This window comes from Eptatretus burgeri, chromosome 6 (genome assembly GCF_056783735.1).
Source record: "Eptatretus burgeri isolate ZD-2024b chromosome 6, Ebu_testis_v1, whole genome shotgun sequence".
Lineage (NCBI taxonomy): Eukaryota > Metazoa > Chordata > Myxini > Myxiniformes > Myxinidae > Eptatretus > Eptatretus burgeri.
The window spans coordinates 2,108,150-2,130,539 of NC_140966.1; the positions used below are offsets into that span (position 1 = coordinate 2,108,150).

Genomic DNA, 22,390 nt, shown 5'->3' on the forward strand with positions numbered 1-22,390 from the left:
CAGTGTTTTGGGCCCTGTCCAGTTCCTCATCCTCGATCACGATCTTTCCCATTCTTTGGAGAATCCGTCTTAATTATTTGCTGATGACTTCAACCCTTCCCATCCTTTAAATAGGCAGGTAGCACATTCTTCCCTTTCGACAGACCTTTATAGAATCATGCACTGGGCAACACTTGGAATATGCATTTTTAACCCAGACAAATCTCACACTCACTCTGTCTCTCTGGAAGGACCATCCAGTGAACCCTCCGATATACTTCCTTAACATATCCAAGTTGGCCTCGAAAGCTAGCCACTGGCTGGGCATCTCTGATGTGCCAAGGCTTTTGATGCCAAATGTGAACTTTTATCAACTTGCAAGGCCTTCATTTGAAGGACGATGGAGTACTCCACCCCCCTTTGCATCACACCTTTCATAATTTGGTGCCATAGAAACCATGGTCTACAAAATAATTGGAATCTCCTGTGATGAAGTTGAGTCTCTTGGCCTGTTACTCTTGCATCGCAAACAGGTCGGTGGCCTCACTGACTTCTATCACCGACTTTCTGGTCTTGCACCCTTCCCTCCCCCCGACCACCCCTGCACCTTCAGGTCTCTGGCACAGACAAGTTGGCAGTAATCCACTTCTGGTGCCCAAAATATCTGCTCACTGCTCACTTCCACTAATTTGTTCCTCTTTGCTCTCACCTGTGGAACAAAATTCCTCAGTCTCTTCAATCTCATTCCTTCATTCAGGGCTTCAAATGACTGTTTACCATCTCCTCTGGTCATCCCCCATTCATACTCCTGATATTTTCTGCCCTCCTAAACACCCCCCCCCCCACCCACATCCATTCCTACAAGCTTACGCCTTTCTTTCCATTTTATGGTGTTTTCTACCCTTTCCCTCATCGTTTAATTTTTTCCCCCCATTTTTGTTTCATCCCCAGTTTTCCATTACTCCTCCTGCTCTGTTTGATTTCATATCCAGTTTGATTACTCCTTCCCCTCCCCTTGATCTCATCATTCCTCATGGGCAGAGTACCCATCCTATGGGCGATCTTCTTCCAAGCATGAAATACATTCTTCTAATGCATACCTTTATTTGTGCGGTGTAGAGGCAACTGACGGCTCTGTGGAGGCAAAAAAATAAATAAACAATAACCGGGTTACGTGCAGGAAGCAAAAATACAGCACTTTCTGATTATAATTCAAAAACACCTCATTGGAATTGGAAAACATGGATGGAGACAGGAATACTGCACTGAAAATGGTGGAGACTTTTAATACCTGAAAAACCTCGAGGTGGTGCTCCACAATACACATGCACATCAATAATTTGCATCCCCCCCACCATCCCCCCAACACGACTGGCAAAGGAAAAAACACCCCGATCCATTAATTGGGTCATGCTGATTCCATGTGGCAAGTGTTAATGTAATCAGCCCAGAACTGTTGGAGTAGTAGCGTGACAAACAAACAAACACACAAACACCAGTCCATGAATTATAGTAAGGAGGAAATGATTGTGAATTTAACATTCTGTCTGTTTACTTTTAACGTTGCTCTGAACAAACGGGCACAGGAAGAACACAGACATGATAGGCTGAATGGCCTCCCATTGTTAGGATGGGAAGAAATGGGGAAGGCAGGACAGAGTTTTTGGGTGGGGATGCATGGAGTTGGAAGAGGGAGATTGAGACATTGGGAGAGGGGGGGGGATTGAGGACTTAGGGTTGGGAGGGAGGTGGAGTACTTGGGGTTTGGAGCAGTTGAGGACTTGAAGAAGAAAAGGGGGAGAGGATGACAGAGTGATACTATTCCTATTGCTGACCATCGAATCAAGTGTGATCCACCTTCGTTTGTGGAAACACAGGCTGTGTTGAACTGGTTGATATGGGATAAAGCTCCAGGGATCTGTGGCATCCATGCTGAACTTCTTAAGGCTGGTGGAAATGCTGTACTCATGTCGTTACATGAAGTTCTGTGCTCTTCCTGGAACATAGACATCATCTCAACTGACTGGAAGAGGGGCCTTGTTATCCCTCTCTGGAAAGGGAAGGGTGATCGCCAGGACTGCAACAACTACCGAGGGGAGACGCTGCTCTCAGTGCCGGGCAAGGTCTTTGCTCAGATAATTATTTATGGGGTTCTCCACCATTTGCTTGGGCACCATCAGCGAGAACAGTCTAGCTTTACACCAAAGAGGACAACGATTAACCGTATCCTTGCACTTTGTGTCCTCGGTGAATGCAGATGACAGTTTCGGCAGGGGCTGCTTGCAGCTTATGTTGACCTCTGCAAAGCATTTGATTCAGTGAATCGGGATGCCCCGTGGAGGTTCTCGGTCTTCATGGGGTGCCACCAAAACTGATCAATCTGATGTCTGAACTATACTCTGGTAATGTGAGTGCTGTGAGACGTGGTGATGCCATCACTGACTTATTTCCAGTTGTTACTGGAGTTCGTTAGGGATGTATTCTGGCCCCCACCCTTTTCAGCACTTGTATCGACTGGATTCTGGGGAGGATGTCGGAGAGATCAAGCTGTGGTGCATCGTTTGGGAATGTCAAGATCTCTGACCTTTATTTCACAGACGATACAGTCGTCTTTGCGGAGACTCTGGATATCCTTTTGTGGCCCTCAAGGTGGTGAATGAGGAGTCGGAGCCACTGACATTTTGGGTTTCCTGGGTCAAAACTAAGATCTAAGCTTTCAATGACATCTTGAATGCTGCTATCTTGTGTGTACGTGTTTGCGGTGAGGATGTTGAGGTCAAGGAGAGATTCACTTACCTTGGCAGTGATATTCGTGTCTCTGCTGGCTGTGAGTCAGAGGTAAACAGACGTCTAGGTCGGGCCTGGGGAGTCATGGATTTAATGGATCATGGTGTGTGGCATTGGTGGTACCTGTGCAGGAGGACAAAATTCTGAGTCTTCAGAATCTTGGTGCTTCCAGTCTTGCTCTATGGATGTGAGACTTGGACACTTTACCAGGGATTTGAGATGGAGACAATGCATTTGTTAGCAGCTCTCTTCGGAGAATCCTTGGCTATTGCTGGTCAAACTTTGTGTCCAATGAGCGGTTGCTGAGAGAGACTCAAATGAGATTTGTTACCCGTATAGTCCGTGAGCATCAGCTGCGGCTGTATGGACATGTGGCTTGTTTTCCTGATGCTGATCCCGCTCACCAGATTCTCTCAGCGAGGGAACCTCGTGAGTGGAGGAGGCCAATTTGCTGACCATGTGCCTCGTGGTTGCAGCAAGTTCATCAGCATCTCACGGAGATTGAGATGGGCCGGGAAACTGCCTGGGGGATGGCCAGACAGAGGCCTCTGGAGTATTGGCGAAAGTGAACACAATGACCTGCTGCTGTGGTGCATGCTCCCATACCTGACATGACCTGAGGTCTTTTGGGTCCTTTGGATATTTTGGGTGTTTTGGGTCCTCAAAGTCTTTTGCGTCCTCTGGATCTTTTCAGTTCTCTGAATCTTTTGGGTGTTTTAGGTCTTTGGGGAAGTTTGGGGTATTTTGGGTATTTTAGCATCTTTGGGACCTTTTAAAGGTCTTTGGGGTCTTTTGTGTTGTTGGGGTCTCTTGGGTCTTTGAGGGTCTCCGGGGTATTTTTGGGTGTTTGGAGTATTTTGGGTATTTGGGATCCAATGGTCTTCGGGGTCTTCTCAGTATTTTGGGTTTTCAGGGTCCTTAGTCTTCTGGGTTCTTGGAGTATTTTATGCCCTTGGGTCTTTTGAGTCCTTGGGGACTTCTGGGTCCTTGGGGGCTTCTGGGTTCTCAGAGTGATTTGGGACCTCGGGGTCATTTAGGTCCTTGTGGTCGTTTGGGTACTCGGGGTTGGAGTGGGGAGTTATTTTGGGTCCTTTGGGTACTTTCGATGAAGTATTTCAGGTTACAATTGTGGGGAATGTCAGGTCAGATGCCAACCAATGGGTGAAGAGATGTACATACATAATCACATACATACCTTCATAATCACATGCATTCATACATACATACATAATCACATGCATTTATACATACATTCATACATAATCACATACATTCATACATACATACATAATCACATACATTCATACATACATACATAATCACATACATTCATACATACATTCATACATACATACATACATACATACATACATGCATAATCACATACATTCATACATAATCACATGCATTCATAATCACATTCATTCATACATACATACATACATACATACATACATAATCACATACATAATGACATACATTTTCTCCATTATATATAGATGCCCATTCTTCCTCTGTCCGTTGTGTCCTTCGAAGCTGCTGTTGATATTTTCCCCTCCTTTCCACTCTATTTTTCCTGTTCTGTTGTGTGCTGATCCATTCTGTGTTGTCGCTCTTCCATGAGCCTCGTCCTTCTATTAAATAAAAATCTGTCTTTTCTGCTGCCTCTTCAAAAATGGCACTCTGTATTCTTTGAATTCTTCTTTGTTCTGTATTTCTAGTTACCAACCCCATTTCCTTGGTGTGGAATGAAAATTTACCCCACCTCCCCCCCTTGCTCGAACCATGCTAAGGTCAATCAGTGTCATCAGTCGATGTCACTGCAATGTGCCACAAACTGTCGTTGGTCATTAGTCATTGTCGCTGTAGTATGGCCCAGTCATTAGACGTACAAATGGAAGGCTTAATGTCTGCTATGAAGGACAGCATGCTTCATCATACTATGCACTCAATTCACAGGGCATCAAACATTAGTTTTTATTTACCTTTAGATTCAGAATCTCACACACACACACACACACACACACACACACACACACACACACACACACACACACACACACACACACACACACACACACACACACACACACACACACACACCTCCATTCACATACATGACTAATTTAAACAACCAGTTACAAGAAGCATTCAAAAGATTATACGGTACTTAAGATACTCCCAAGAGTCCAGCACACTCCTTCGTTTTCTTTATCCTTTAATTAAGTTGAATATACAATTGGTGCAAAGTATATAATTATAAAAACATTTATTTATTTATTTATACATGCTCGTATGCATCTTCTTATGCATCTTGGCATCCCTCGGAAGAGTGTGACTATCTCGTTCGTAGAACTTTTTGAACGCCCAACGTATTACACAAAACAATTATCTATGATTGGCTTTGGAGAAAGCAAGTGATTCCAGAAGCCGTGGGCAAACAACCCCATCACCGTCATGGCCACATCATGGCTGCAGTGAACATCGGTCACGGCTTGTTAAACCTCTAACTGTCGTTTCCATTACACCAGGTATTAAAAGTTTGTTTGTCGTGACATTGGGAAAGTCGGTAGAGTTGGCCACTAGGAGAAACACTAGCCAATTAATTTTATCGGTTTGTAATTGGGATGGGAAGGAGCGCAAGGTCATTGCAAAATTGAACGTGTCAGCGCAAGGGTAGTTGGTACAAAAGCTAAGAGGTAGCGCACTTAACCTTTGGGGTGCCTCGTCTAGTTTTGATTCCCAGTCTGACTTTCAACAGCCATACTGGTACTTTGCAGGCAGGATGTGCCATCAATGATTAGTGTGCGGTCCCTCGGATTGCAAGCAAATCTGGGTGTCCATCTGTCACAATTTGTTTGTAATATTGGTGGATACTAAATATCCCACGGCGTCTTCACATAGGGTCGGCCATTGTCAGCCAGAATCCTGTCGGAATTCCAACTCGCTGCTCTGAACTGTTTATGGGGCACTGCATCATTGGTGTCATCGTGCCCACAGACATGATGGTGCATGCCGGAGAAATTGGGACTCAATCCCTGCACAATGTGCATACAACACGCGGTTGTCGTGTGAGATGGAATGTTTCATCTCCAAAATGTCCTCTCCCTCGTCCTGACCAGAAAACCTGTGCCCAAGACAGATCTTGGAGAGAATGTCGACTGATGCCGCAGCGGCAAAGCCTCGCTCCCAGAAATGATGCAACCAGGAGCCACGAGCTGCACATGAATGAATGAGGGAATGAATGGACGGATTAGCTCGAGGGCACTTCGTGGAACATGGTTGCAAACCTGTTTCAGTGATTCTCAAATCCAGACTCCAACATACTTTGTGGTTAATTTTGGAACTTCGTATTCGTACTCGCACTCCATGCTCTATATACAAAGTGTCCGTTCTGCTGAAGTAGTTTCCTGGCTCTGGATGCAATCAAGGACTGGTCAAGATTTGGATACTTGACGGAGTGTGCAGGAATTTGAAATTTGTTCAGGGTTCCGGAGATAGCCTACTCTTCCCGAGGGACGAATGAATGAGGTCTGATAGGAAGTTTAGAGGTTTAATATGCAGAAACAGTGGATTTATGAAATTATTTGTTCCGTTTTCTGTTCATTTTTTGACAGAAGGTGATATTAAAGGGGTCAGTGAGTGGCGGTGGGGATATTGTAGTTGGCTGTTCAATCATCAGCACATAAAGTGAAAGGCGGAGTTAAGCAATCAGTTCACTTCTGACTCTCTGTCTGTCTGTCTGTCCGTTCGTCTCCAAATGTTCGCTCATGTCGAGGAACAACTTGATTTCAATTGAATGTTCTATTTCGAACATGAATCGGAAAACGAACCAGCAGTTTAACGGTACTTTGGCTCTGAATCAGTCGCGGTCGCACGTGCGCAGAGAGAAGCGGCACAATTTTTTTTTCAGTCTTTCCGCCTGCCAGGCAGTCAAAGATAATTGAAGATCATTCCAAACAGGAATCTTACCGTTTTTCAGAACACATAAAGGACACAAACAACAGGCACGAATAACTAATGTAACGTGTTAAATAAGATGTTGTGAAAGACACTGAATCAACTGCGGTAAACTTGCGAATCTTATCTTTTTTTAAAGACCTTTAACATATTTATTCTATTTCAATTGAATTACAAACTTGAACACTGTCGAGCACAGATCGCCTTTTTGTTACTTTCAAAAACCTTCTGTTTAGCAGGACTGGGAAAACGACTATGCCCCGAGGGCCGAGTGATCATGAGAATCAACATCCGCACAGTCATTCCTTGAGGGCAGAATTCTGGTTGGGATTCCGAATTCTGACAAATATGACGGCACATAGCTCTGTATGGTTACCATCTCAACTGTCATGCATGACTCACAAACAAGACAAGCGTCGATCGTGCTGGGAAATGCAAAACAAGAGTTTAAAAGACTCTTCCCATGTACTTTTTCTCAAGACTGCGTGGGGTAAGGTCTTTTATGAACTCTCTCGTTCTCTTTGTGCAAGTTTGATCGTTTGATAGTGAGTTTTGTTGTTCTATTGCTCTTGTTCTTGTTATCATTTATTATTTTAATTGCATTTGGAAATTAATTGTACAATTTTTTTTTTACTTTATACAAAGATTGTGAGCTTTGTTTGACGGTGCAATTTTCCAATTTTTTTTGTGGACAAAGAAATAAATTTCTATTCCAATTTAACATGCACGCCGACTAATGCCGGCAGATGTGATGCCCAGTTTAACGTCCGTCCGAGGGACGGCACACAAATTGATGAAACAACCTGCCTGTGAAATACCAGGATGACAGTTTATAGCTGGGCCAGGATTCGAACCCAGGCTCGACAGCTTTGAGACTAATACAAATACAGCACCTTGAGGTCAAGGCTGTCCTGCCAGCCCAATTTTGGACAGCATGGCTCTGAGTCTGGGAGGTCAGCGGTTCGAGCCTGGCCAAGTTGTACCAAAAACAGTTAAAACGGTACGTGCTGCTTCCTTGCTTGCCACTCAGCAAACTGTATAAAAGGGACAGGAAAAACAACCATCGGTTGGTAATAATAGCGCTTCGATAGGCCGATTGGCCTCCTCCTGCATGGAAGTTCCTTGCAAGGGAACTCCTATTGTTATTATGATATTGTAATGAATTCCCATCATGTGCACAGCAACAAAACCGCTGCTTGGTCATCATTTGCAGGCAATCACTTCATGTTGAGATAGATATCATTTTTCTACATAAACAATTGGAAAAAGACACAACAGAATATCACTTTCCATACATTATTTAAGGCCGCTCGTTCTGAAATCCACAATTCAAAGTTGCTGTCACCTGCACAAGTTGTGAGTTGCGGCAAAACCGAAGACCTTTTTTTTTTGCAGTCGAAGTAGTAAAAAAAGCAGGGAAAATTAGTTCTAGGTGAAAGGGTCGTACGGTAATGGTCGTGGGTGAAGGTTCGACCTGAAGTCATTGAAGAAGTTAGAGTGAAAGTCAAAATTGACAGCCAAGTCTAAAATGTGGGCGTTTTTGAGCGCAGAATGTCCGATTTTTATGGTTGCTCGGCCAAACAGGCAAGTCGTGATTTGTTCACGATGTCTGCCGGTGTCCGCGCAGACGCGGAGTGAGCAGTCTGCGACTGAAAGCGTTGCGACACGTCGAGACGGGTGACGCGACGCCTCTGGAAGAGACCGCAGGCAGCAGATGCCTGTTCTTGCCAGCGACGCGACAGCATCCGCCGAGATGATTACACGTCTCGTCGTATCGCAATTGCGTGATGACGATCGAATTGAAAATGATGGACATAAAAAAAAATAAAAAGGCGACAAAAGTGTGGTTGCAATGATGACGATAATCGCGAGCAATTCCTTGCGATGAGAATATAGGCGTTCGGAGACTCATTAAGTGTGAGCTGCATGCGATGAGAACGATCACCCTTTTGATGGAAGTATATTGACAGACTCGGTATATGATGTCGGTGAAAGCATGGTCGTAAAATGGTAAATACTGCGATGTAAAGAATGGTAAACGACAAGCTACGTCATCGGATGAAACAAATGCGCAAACTTCTATTATGTCGCAATTTATTGCGTAACTTACAAACGCCGTGCGGAGGAAGGGCCAACCTTCAGGGTGGTCAATTTATCTCCCTTTTCAACACGACGTCACAGGTTCGATCTGCGACCTTAGAGTTTACAAGGAGGGAGAGAGGAGGGTCGAGAGGGATCGATGCCATCGCTCCATGCGCTTTCACTCGACGTTCTCTTGGGATTGTCGAATCTTATAAACCCCACAAGGTTCCCTGCTCCCCGACACCGCCCTCGTCTTGCCTCTCGGTAGGTAAACGGATCAATTGAATTTCTTCATCACAAAACCAGGATAAACACGGGGTGTCATATTGTGATCACGGATTGCCGCTCAATCACTCATCTCAACCAGACTCGAACGTACTGTGACCGTGAGTGTCCCCAGTGCACGATCCCAGGACTGAACGTACGTGTTACCTGTGTTCGTCACCTAGCCCCGACTACACACGTAACTGCGTACCAATTATGTATAAAAGTGGAAACCGCGCAACTTTGTGGAATTCCGCCTGGACCTGAAACCCAACCGGCCTCGATACGTGATGATTATGTAATTACGCATGACGTAATTACGAGCCGATGATGGAGGTAAATTGCAGTGCATGCGCGTGAGCCACGACGTAATGCACAAGTGACGGGATTTAAAATGAGAAAACCGACAACTTCACTCCCCCCCCCCTTCCCCAGCCACACCCCCACCTTTCACACCGATAGGTGTGGTTCAAAGTCATTCCCAAGTTGATAGCTCATACTACTCCTACCACACTGACCTCCCCCAATTAGATCCCTTTGCGACCATGACCGACTGCCGTCCCCCTGGCAGACCCTCATCCACTGCCCTTCTGTGCATCTTCCTCATCCTCTCTACCAATTGCTCTGCCCTATCTCTTCTTTGTGATATGAAGCTCGTAGAGTGTGTACCATGGTGCAAATCTTTCACGAACCGGCTGTCCTGGCCTGACCAGTGTGACCACTCCTCATTTTCATAAATGCCAAGGTGAGCCAATGAAAAAAGCCTAGAATTCACAAGGTTTCGGAAAAGTGATGATAATCGAAAACCTTGAGAAAACCTATAGAAAACCAAGATGCCAAGGTGAACAACGAATAGCCAAGATCTTGTGAAAAAAGCCAAGGAGTGGTCACACTGAGCCTGACCTTCGGCTGAAGTTGGCAGTAATTTGCAGTATGTTCTAGTGTGCCGGCGATATCTCGCCTACGCTCTGTGAAAGACACCGTGGGATATTTAACGTCCATCGCGTAATGCTAGTGGACGGGCCAACCAACTTAATGTACTTCCAACGGATTGGTGCACTTTATTGATAAGATTCCCCATCGAGCAAACACCAATCCAACACTTTACAGTCATGAAAATTTCATCAAGTCCGGGCAAGATAGCCGACAAGAAAGTACACTACGTCTGTACCCCTCCCACTACCCTCTCCTCCTCAAAAACATTCACCCTGGTGTCGAATCATACTTAAAACCAAAGCAACCCCCAAGGAAAGATTTCCCGTCAAAACTTTTGTTTTCAAGAGTTACGTTGAGTGATGTTTGTAGTGAGTCCGACACATTCAAACAAGGAATTGAAGTAATTGGGAGAGACTTTGACGTTCAGTGAACTCTGTACAGACAGTGCTGATCATAAACAATGACGAGCTAAAAATGGTTGATGTGACGAAAGTCAAAACCTCTTTACCAGGAGAAAAAAAAAAAATATATATATATATATCGATGCAATCTGTATCTATACATTTGCAGTGTCTTCAGAAAGTGTTCACACCCCTTCACTCTTGTCACGTTTTGTTGTGTCACAGCCTGAATTTAAAATGGATTAAATTTTTTTTTTTTTAATTGTCACCAATCTACACAAAATATTCCATAATGACAAAGTGAAAGCTTTTAGAAACTTTTACAAAATAATTAAAAATGAAAATCTGAAATGTCTAATTTACATCAATATTCAATCCCTTGAGTCAATACTTTGTGGAAGTGCCTTTGGCAGCGATTACAGCTTCGAGTCTTCTTGAGTATGTCTGTATCAGCTTTACACATCTGGATTTGGGGATTTTCTCCCATTCTTACTTGCGGATTTGCTCAAGCTTTGTCAAGTTGGATGGGGAACGTCGGTGACCAGCAATCTTCAAGTCTTTCCACAGAATGTCAATGGGATTCAAGTCTGGGCTTTGGCTGGACCACTCACGGACTTTGACATCTTGTTCTGAAGCCTTTCCAGTGTTGTTTTGGTTGTATTATTGGGGTCGTCCTGTTGGAACATAAATCTTCATCGTAGTCTAAGGTCTTTTGCACTCTGAAGCAGGTTCCCCTCAAGGATTTGTCTGTATTTGGCTCTATTCATTGTTCCCTCTGTCCTTACAAGTCTCCCAGTCCCTGCTGCTGAAAAGCATCCCGATAGCATGATGCTGCCAACCACCATGCTTCACAGTAGGGATGGTGTTAGATGGGCGATGAGCTGTGCTCGATTTCTGCCCGACATTGCACTTTGCATTCAAATGAAAGAGTTCAATTTTCATCTCATCAGACCACAGAATATTTTGCCTCATGCCCTCAGAGAATCTTTCAAGTGACTTTTTTTCAAACTCCAGGCATGCTGTCATGTGCTTTTTTTTTCTCAGGAGTGGCCTCTGTCTGGCCACTCTCCCAAAAAGCCTAGATTTGTGAAATGCTGCAGAGACTGTTGTACTCTCGGCAGGTTCTCCCATCTCAGCCAAATAACTCTATTTCTGTCAGAGTGGTCATTGGGTTCTTGGTCACCTCCCTGACCAAGGTCCTTCTTGCCCGGTTGCTCGGTTCGGTCGGACTGCCAGCTCTAGGAAGAGTCTGGGTCGTTCCATATTATTTCCATTTCCTAATGATGGAGCTCACTGTGCTCTTGGGAACTATAAATACTCTATAAGTTGTTTTATACCCTTCCCCAGATCTGTGTCTCCTCACAATTCTCTCTGTGAGTTCAACATCAGTTCCTTGGACTTAATGGTGGAGTTTCTTCTCTGACATGCAATGTCAACTGTGGGACCTTATAGAGAAAGGTGTGTTTCTTTTATAAATCGTGTCCAATCAATTGAATTAGACACGGGTGGACTCCAATCAAGTTGTTGAGACATCGCAAGGATGATCAAAGGCAATTGAATGCACCTGAGTTCAATTTGGAGAGTCAGAGCAAACAGGTTGAATACTTATTGATGCAAGACATTTCAGATTTTCATTTTTAATTTACTTGTCAACATTTCTAAAAAAAAAAAAAATCCACTTTGTCATTGTGGGGTATTACCTGTAGATCAGTGACAACAAGTTTAATTTAATCCATTTTACATTCAGTTTTAACACAACAAAATGTGACAAAAGTCGAGGGGTGTGAATATTTTATGAAGGCAATGTACGTACAGTATGTACATTTTATTATGTGGTTAACTGCCTTCAGGTTTTCGAGCATGCACCTCTGAGTTGTGTCGCCTGGGTTTGAATCCAGACCCACCGATAAACTGTTTTACTGGCAGGGTGATTCATTAATGTATGAGCAGTGCATCGCATGGACGTTAAACTGGGTGTCCCGTCTTCCGGCATTAGTTCATGGACGGTAAACATCCCACTGTGTCTTTCACAAAGAGAAGGCGAACTATCACTGACACCCTGAAAAATTGCAAATTCCTGCCTTTACTTACAAGGGGGCACTGCATCAACGACGCAGCCACACACTCAGCCAATGATTCTACCCCACAACCGGTATTCTGCAACGAAAGAAGAAGTTGGTGGACGTTAAAGATCCTTCGGTGTCTTGCAAAAAGCAGATGAGTGAAAAGCAACATCCTGAAAAATTGCAATTTCATACTCCAACCTACAGGGGGGCACTGCATCGGCATCACAGTCGCTGCTCAGCAATGATGCGTCGAGCGGATTGAATTCTCAGTTAAATCCCAGTCGGTAAAAGCATTCGTAATAAGCAGGTATTCACACTGTTGTGTACTTCAACACTCGACTTTCACGTGTACTTGTAGCGGAATAACTTTGCCTCGTTCTTTAATGATTATGCTATAATATGTGAATATGCTTTAGCTTTGGTTTATCGGAGGTTTTCCAGAAAGGGGCTTTCCGGAAGGGGGGTTTTGCGAGGTTTTGTGGTTGGGGCTTCAAAAAGACTGAATCGGAATCTGAATGTCTCTGGTGTCTTTTCGTCATGCGAAGTTGGTGACCCCAACGCGATCCAAATACGCCTGGTGATGGCTCAATGATTAGTGTGGTGGGTTTCGGATCCTAGGATCCTGAGTTCAAATCCCACTTGGCTGTTGAATTAATACCAGGTGGGGTTGACTCTGCCGGTCATCCTTCCGAGGTCGGCTAAATGAGCTCCAGCTTGCTGGAATCCTGTGTTGGAGTGGCGACCCGTCCAGGATTGTGCCCAATCACCAAGGAGCCTGCTTCGGCAGCACCAAAGCTCTGCACAGAATATGGTCCCGATGGATGGATGTGATCCAAATGGATGCACAAGGAGTTGCAAGCATGCAACCAGTTACTGGGAATGAATAGCTAGCTGTGCCCTTCCTGGATGCTAAACAGGCTCCATTAGTGGCAGGGATTTCGATAAATCTGCTGCCATTCTGGCTTCGTGACCCACAGCTGTGATGTATGCAATGTGGGGTTACATTACTCATTTCCATGACCATTTACCATTACTGACACCAAATACTTGATCCGAGGCGTGGATGGTTTTTACATAATTTCTATCTCGAATATGTTAAACATCGCCGTCTCTTGGATGCCTCACCACAGCTTCGTGTTCTCGATGAAGCATTCACCGTTTTGGCGATGAATATTACGAGTCTTCCTTCCACATCCACTTTTCATGGAGTACTTTATGACTTCCCATCCACAATGCGACCATCAGCAACAACCTAGTTCATGAAACCCCAGATCACACATCATATCGAGATGACGGGACCCCCTTTTTTCACGCGTCCTCGCAGACTAGTGCCCGAGAAATTATGAATCACCCGCCAGGGGTTTGACTGTCTTACACCGTGGGATCATCAGACCATCGTCCAGCAGTTGCACTTCACTGCTTCACATGGTACATAAAAACGACACCTGTGGATTAGCATCCTTGCAGGGATTTCCTGTCCTAAATCAATGTGACTGTTCCAGACCTTTACCCGATTCCACGCCTTCTGGCCTGTTCAAATTCCTTCGGATGCTGTTCCGCCTACGCAATACCGAACAAACCTTTAACTGTATTATTGGTCAGATTCTCTGGGGATTACACTTCTGCTACGTATATATAGATGATATTCTTACCACCAGCGCAACCGCAGAAGAACATCAGGAACACCTACGTCTCCTCTTCGCCGGTTTGCAGAACTTCAGGATCGTCGTCAATCCCACAAAGTGCATATTCGGCGTTCTGGAGTTGCATTTCCTCGGCCAATTTCAACGGCTCAGGCTTCCGTCCGCTGGACGACAAGGTGCAGATTATTCGGGATTTCCTATTACCATCATCTCAACACAAACTGCGAGAGTTTTTGGGCCTCGTAAACTTTTACCGTCGATTTATTCCAAACTAGCCACAACGCTGCAGCCGCTGAACGAGTTACTCGCAACTGGTAAACACCCTGAAGTGTTCCGATGGTCGGAGCCAACCTTGTCAGCCTTCCACACCATCAAAGACAAACTGACTAACACCTCACACCCAATTCATCCGAAGCCAGAGCATTCACATGCCTGATGGTAGATGCGTCTGAAGTCAAGGTGGTTGTGGACCTTCAGTTCATCGATGCCAACTGTAATCCAATAGCCTCCTTCTCTAAAATGCTGCAACCACCAGAGCGCGAGTACAGCACTTTTCATCGGGAATTACTCGCCGCATATCTCTCCATCTAGCACTTCTGCTACTTCTTAGAGGCCAGACAATTCGCTGAGCTGACTGATCACAAACCTAGAACTTTTGCTCTGTTCACTCTTAAGTCTCCTCGCACACTTCGCCACTTCAGTTGTATCTCACTATTCACAAATGACATCCAGCACATCAAAGGAATCGTGAACTCGGCAGCTGACGCTCTCTCACTCATCAAGATATTGGCGTTGTCTTCTACAAACATGCCAGTCATCACTTTTGATGCACTTGCAGTGGCACAACGGGAGGAAATGGAATTCCACAGTCTACAGTCTGCAATCGGTTCGCTTGCATTTTGTGAGGTACCACTGCCAGGGACAAACACTACCCGAGTGTGTGATGCATTGACGAGACAGTCACCCCCGTTCTTTCCTGCTGCATTCCACCGAACAGTCTTCGACACGTTTCATTCACTCGCACACCTGGGTATTCGAGAAACCCAGTGACTCATTACGATGTGCTACTGTTGTGGTGCCGGGTTCGGGGGCGGGGAACAACCGCGAGATGGGGCAGTTGTTAGGCCGTCTCCCACCGAACACCCGGAATTGAAGGTCGTTGCTCCGGATAACTCTGAAGCCGACAAGTCGCTTAATCGACCGTGGTCGCCAATATTTTGACGGCATGGGGTAGGGTTTATTTGTCCATTCCAATTTACCTAAGTACCCACGCCGTCTAACTACCGGGGAAGCCACACCCTCGGCAGGCTTCGTCCAAACTGAGTCGCTGTTACCGACTCGGTTTCGACGTAACCGAGCGGGAATTACCAAAACCTGCCGGTCCAAATAGCAATTTACGGCCCAAGCGGCCTCACTAATTCTCAAGCCCGAACCATGCTGGGTCAATGAAAGAAAACACAGCCAACAAACTGGAACATTTAACAGTTATTTATTTACAATAGGCAATAGGGAGGGAAACAGAGCAGACTTAATCACGAATATAAATGCAGGCAAATGTACAATGGCAATCACTTTACAGTTTTACTTACAGACACACACACCCAAAAATAAATGGAGCCGGCTGGCCTTTACCGGACCCTCCAGCCGTGGAGAATAGGCAAGCTGGGGGTCAGAGTCTGGTCGGGTACCTGGCCACCTCGTGCGGTCTGGCCGACCCGCACTTGTGAGCTCGGCGACCGTGGAACAGCTTTACGACGAACCAGGCACACCAAGGACGGTGGGACTTGAACCCACAACTAACAACACACCAGGCACCAAGAATCGAGGGCAAAGAGACAGACGCCAGCCAGCATGATCCAACCATGAACCAAAAGCGAGACGAGACCCCCTTCTGTCAGGATCGTGCCGTTAATACTCATCTCCTCGTGCTGGGTCGAGGGATCAGGCTCTCTGGTAACTCCCCCTCTCATTGGTCGGGGGGGGGGGGGTGGGGCGTCGGGTGATCGGTGTCCTCTCCTCATTGGACGAGGCCACCTCCGGTCTCTGTGGGCTGTTGCGGTGTCCGCCCTTGATTGGACCAAAGAGACATTCTTTCTTCTCGGGGTGGAGCCAGAGCTCCGAGGCGCCTTTGTCTTCCCCGTGTCGACAGGGGAGACATTCTTTCTTGATGGGGCGGAGATGGAGCTGAAGCGATGTCACCCCTGATTGGACGAGAGGAACATTCCATCTTGCGGGGGCGGAGTCGGCTCTGAAGCAATGGAAAGTCCGTCTATGTTCGTCTATGTTGAACACGTGCGTAATGGAGCTGAAGGAGTGGAGGGGATTGATGTAGAAAACTAACTAGAAAGAAACTCACAGCGCACACATGAAATTAACCCATTAGACATAAGGGAGGGATTCTAACTATCCACATATACTTAACGAAAGAACTAAACTTTGGGTCAACTGTATGTGTGAATGCGAATGGTCTCCAGATTCGGAACACTACATCTGGCCAAGCATCAATGCCGACGTCTGTTGTTGGCTCCAAGGTCCAACGTCATGCTGTCAAACCACTCGGTAGCTTTTCAACACCAAATAGGCGTTTTGACAGGGTCCATGTAGATCTTGTCGGTCCCCTACTAACTTTAAACAGACACCGGTATTTACTGACGTGTGTTAACCACTTCACCCGTTAGCCGGAGGCTTCACCAATAGCTGACATCACAACACCTACCATCACCTGAGCCTTTGTCCACACCTGGTTTGCACGTTTCGGCGTTCCATCGAACATCACTATGGATCATGTTAGCCAGTTAAAATGGCTCCATTTAGTGAGCTGACTCAACTCTCAGGTACCGACCAGGTGCGAACCACCGCTTTCCATCCAGCATGGTATGGTGGGACATTTCCACTACCAACTCAAGTCCTTCCTGAAAGCACGTGCCAACTGTGTGCACTTAACGGACATCATAGGGTCTGTGGTCTTGCTTGGTATGCAAGCTGCTCGAAAAGACGACCTTAGATGCTCCACTGCAGAGCTGGTGCACAGTGCACCGCTCCGTCTTCCAGGGGAAGTCTTCTCAGCATCCGATGACACCTTTCCCAATGCCACCAACTATGCCATACGACTTTGTTCGGCCATGCAGGGCCTTTGGGCGACATTGACACGTACACCTTTGGCATGCCCAGTTTTTATTCCCCAATAATTTCCTGTATGCACCCATGTATCCGTATGGCGCGGGGCTCTCCAGAAACCCTTGCAGCAACCTTATGGCAGACCTCACAAAGTTCTACCGTACTCTAAGACCTTCATACTCGATATTAACGTTGGTCATGATACAGTCTCCATAGATCACTGGAAATTGGCTTTTTTGATGCAATGCCAGTGCCGACCCTCCCACTGACCAATGGGTCATCACCTTCTACAACAACACCCTTACCGCTGCGTATGACTCTCTGGGCGTTATGTACACTTTGCAGCACAATATTTATAAAATGCATTTTTCTTGTTGGCCATTTGTCTTTGCTATGAATGTTTTTTGTTTTTTTTACATCAGCAATCTACATCTCTTCTCCCCCACCATGTTGTATTTTGTTTGTACCTTCTGTTCAATTAATGCTCCTGCGGGTGGAGTTGTGTTGCGGAGTCATTTTGCCTTTGGTTTTTATCATATGTGAATATGCTTTGGCTTTGTTTTATCGTACGTTTTCCAGTATGGGGTTTCCCAGTTAATGGATAGGGTTGTTAATGGATAGTTAATGGATCCTAGGGTCCCGAGTTTAAATCCTGCTCAGCCATTGAATTAATACCAGGTGGGGTTGACTCAGTGTGTCATCCTTCCGAGGTCGGCAAATTGAGTACCAGCTTGCTGGGATTATTGAGCCACTCGAGTATCCTGCGGCGGAGTGGCGACCCGTCCAGGATTGTGCCCAATAGCCCAGGAGACCGATTCAGCAGCACCGACGCTCTGTGCAGAGTATGGTCCCAGTGGAATGGTCTGGGTTTCCTGGCAGTGTATTTTAATTTAAGAGGTTTTAAAAAGACTGGCTCGGAATCCGAACGTCTCGGATGTCTTTTCGTCCATGCTGAATACCTCCACCACATCATAAACGCGTGTCCCTAACACTCGGCTCTCAGAGTTTGACAATTTATCTCTCGATATGCAAAACATTATGGGGCACACCGATACCTGATATTCCGAAGGTATGCTTGTACTAAACGACTACTTCTTTAAAGGCTCAATTTAGTCCCGCCTTCCTGTGGGCTCGGCCAGGGAATGTTTTTTTTTTTTGGCCCAAGTCTTTCACGAACTGGCTGGTCAAGCATGATGTTCGACTGAAAATGCATGAGGAATTTGGAATTTGTTCTGGAGTGATGTCAGCTCGTCTTCATGAAATATACGCAGTGGGATGTTGAACGTGCACGCTTTGGAGAGACGGCACGCCCAATGATACCTTGCCCTGCACGCGAAACAACGGGGTGACAGTTTATAGCTGAGTCGGGATTCAAACCCACGCTGGACAACTCCAAGGTGAGTGCGCATTCCTTACAATTACGACAATTGAACGTTAAACTGTGCATTGCTTTTTCATAACGCTCTTTGCAAGTCCTGTGCAACTCCAACCATGGTCTTTCATCATCATAGTCACCTCATCGACATACTTGCGCCTTATTTTTTCGACTCGTGCTAATTTGAGAAAGAATTTTGCGCACGACCCGACATGCTGCAGCGTATTCACATTCGCGCGACCCCATAATAGCACGCCGTCCTTCCAAGACACGTTAAGCTGGCTGTCCCAGTCGTTTCACTCACCTTGTACATGTTGCATCAAAGATAATTTTACCGGCACAAGTTTCTTTTCTTTTTACCTGTGTAACGTTTTATAGAATTTTCAATTTCTCACCTGCAGATCTTGTGTAATTGCAATCTTGTGTAATTCATTTCCATAAATCAACATCATGAACTTGGTCTCCTCTGATGGAGGAAAAATCATTGATCATGGGGTTATCAATGGGGACGAAGATCCTTAATGTTGGACAATAATTTGAATTTGTATTTGTCGCTTCATGGCACTCAACCACGGACAGGTGGTAGCCCAGGTAGGTAGGTAGGTGGTATCTCTGAGCTGTCTGGTGTGGTTTTGATTCTCAACTGACACCTTGCATGGCGGATGGAACCCGTTCGGCCAGAGTCCCCTCTGACAGCAGTCGCTGGTGGATGTTAAATGAAGACTTGCAAGACGAGGCCGGAACGAGCGGCGTGGACCCTGCCGGTCACCTTCTTGCTGTGACCCCTGACTCATAACGCTCCAAACTCTCAGTGCGCCCAAAGACCTATTGGAATACGATTTTTATCCGCCGTAGGTCTACATGGCCATTAGGTCGTGGACCTTTCATTGTTTTTAACTGGTCGTGACACAATTGGCAAGTGCACAACCCTGAAGTCGTAACTGGAGACGTGCGTACCGTTGTTCCCTCCTGTGAGAGCACGTTCGTACCATAGTTGTGTTGTTTCGTACGCAGCCTGCGGCTGCAGGTTGCATCATCTTCTGGAGGCGCGACTGTGCCACTGATGCAGTGCCCCTATGACCGGTAATCTGGTGCTCATTTTGCCGACCTCGCAAGGATGATGGGCTGAGTCAACCCCACCTGGTGTTAATTCAACGAGTATCAGAAGCTTGAACTGAAAACCCTAATATCTCAAGGCAGTTGTACTTCATGACCAACCCTGGTAGTAGCGACAGCAGCTTCCCACAGGTTCATTGTGTTCGGTCAGGTTCCGATCCCTGTACGGTTTTCCGGTCTCGATCGTACTCCCGGAGTACCGACGATTCTCTGATTAGCAGCACATCATCGCAAGCCAGGGAGAAGCCATCGCAGCATCGCTGCGACTCACTCTGGATGATTACACCTGCGCACTGCAAGACCGACGGCCCCATCGACAAAGCATCAGATGGGCGTCCGGTTATCGCCTCCTCCCCACCAAGCCCTCCAGAGCGGTCGTCTCTTGTTTTATTGCGCTCTCCTTATTGCCTGTTCAATCATTGTTATTCGCTTCGTCCGCGTCACTCGCGACCGTGGCGCACACATCGCACGTCGTGAGCACCCCCGGAGAGAGACCGCGGCTGCGATTAAATACTCCGCCTCGTCTGAGTGTATTGTTGCCCCGGGGAACACAGTCCCGGCCATGGAATGCGAAAACGGTTGGAACACCATCAATAATAAATAATATATATATATATATATATATATATATATATATATATATATATATATATATATATATATGTATATGGTCGCCATGAAGCATGTAAGGTCTTCCTGAGCCACGTGACCGCACCGCACACCATCCCGTCTGGGTGGTCCACGTCCGGGGTCCTGCCCCGGAGAGAGAGAGAGAGATCACTCTTGCCTGACGTTGCAGCCACGTCAGCGATCCTCTCTCCTTTCACGGAGCGTCGCCACTCCCTCTCTCCGCCCTCCTCCTCCATTGCTCCCCTCCATCGATCCCCGTCCCGATCCCTCCCTCCTCGCTCGCCGAGCGAGGACGCCGCCCCGGTGAACACCGCGCTCTCATTGCCCGTATCCTCCTGCTCGTCCCGTCCAGCCTGGAGCGGATTTACACCTCGAGCTGGAGCTGGAGCGCGCGCGCCACGCCGGGATGCACGCGCTCAGAGCGAGGTGAGCGACGCGACGACACGCTCGCGGGTCGCCTACAAGCGACTACAGCCGGCTTTTTTTTTTTACCTTGTGTGTAGGTGCGGCGTCGAGCGACGACGGGGAAACATCGACCCGAGAGGTACCCAGGCAGGTCAGTGGCGCAAACTTTCCCATTAACAGGGCGACCGGGGGTCAATGAATTATAAAAGCGAAAACCAACAAATGTACGCGAGCAACCGCTTCGACATTCAGCAAGTAACCGAGAACAAGGGGCCAAACGGACGGAGCGACAGGCTGCACGGACCGTGCACCCTCGTGATGCTCATAATTAACGATGAGCATGATGGAGTCGAGGGCTCCGTGCTCCGTGCTCCTGCGATCTCCGAGCACGTCCCGGTGGTGCTCCGGTAACGGGACCACAAAGAGCCCTCTGTGACGCGCGTCTCGCGCGTCTTTGTGTCGCGGCGTCGCGCGACCCACAACAGGGCGAGCCATCGCGCTCTCTCGGCTCGTTCTTCTCACTCCTTTCATCGGCGAACAGCGAACCCGCTTTATCGGACCGTCCATCGCCGTCCGGCGGAGGAATGCGACGCCGCCGGCTATTGTGTCCTTTTGAGCGCATGAAGCACTTGGCGGGCTTTCTTCCCTTCGCTCCGTTTTATTTCCCTCTCGTGCTTCGTCGTCGTCGTCGTCGTCGTCGTCGTCGTCGCTCCACTGCGCCGCCTTTCCTCGGCCGAGCTGTTCTCTCGGCATCGTTATCTTGTTCTTGTCGTCTCGCGAATTCCTGAGGAATTTAAGCGTCGGGATGATGGAGTGAGGGGATTCTCTCGGGGAGTGGGGGGGGGTGGGTGGAGGGATTGGGGTGGAGGGGAGGGGGTTCATGTGCTTCACGAGCGATCTGCGCTTACCTCCTCCGAGCGATCTCGTTCCTTTCCCTTCAACGTTCGTCTCTCGCTCGACTCGTCCGCCAAGCCGATAGTTCGGCCGTCATCCATGGAGGATTTACGAGCGAAGCCTCCTCGGGTCATGCCTCCTCCGATTATTCACCTGTGTGATCTCGAGCGTCTTGTTACCTGCATCGGGAAACCGCGAGCAGTAATTAAAGCCGGGATGGGAATGGGCGCAGGCATCGCCAAACGGGCTCGCAAAGCCACCGGGCGCCTGCACATCGATACTCCTGTGGCTGTTAGGGTGTTCCCCTTGACTGAACGCACCGACCGTGGACCTCTGCCTCATTCCCCCTCACAACACCAACCTCATGTTCACACACTCCTTCACCTCTTGCGTCGCTCCTTTCGGCGCATTCCGAGCTGCGTGCGGAACAACGAGCCACCTCTTGGAGTCACGATGTGCTCTCCGAGTCTCAAGGTGTATTCTCTTCATGAGCTTTATACACAAAACACTCAAACACACGAGCGGCCGCTCGACGTATTGAACTTCCAAACAAACCCCAAACCATCTTTCAAAGGGACCAATTACGTTCAAAATTTCAATACTTGCAGCGTTTAAACCGCCATTCGTCCCTCCCTCGAACGACTCATCCTTTCGCTTACATTCCATTCTTGGTGCAAATGAGTTTCTCGAACTTGAAGAGGGATGTGTGTGTGTATGTACTGTATGTGTGTGTAT

The 22,390-nt window shown here is 47.1% G+C and overlaps 1 protein-coding gene across 8 annotated transcripts in view; it reads left to right on the forward strand.

The window, feature by feature from the left end:
• Positions 1–20,598: 20,598 nt before the first annotated feature.
• PTPRD (protein tyrosine phosphatase receptor type D) overlaps positions 20,599–22,390 on the forward strand; it is a 382,026-nt gene continuing 380,234 nt past the window's right edge. For 7 of the 8 annotated variants that reach the window (XM_085883705.1, XM_085883708.1, XM_085883709.1 and 4 more), the window contains exon 1: positions 20,599–20,782. The gene's annotated coding sequence lies outside the window, so the exon portion shown is untranslated. Of the gene's footprint in view, positions 20,913–22,390 lie in introns of all 8 variants that reach the window. The other variant, XM_085883706.1, reaches the window with a different exon arrangement.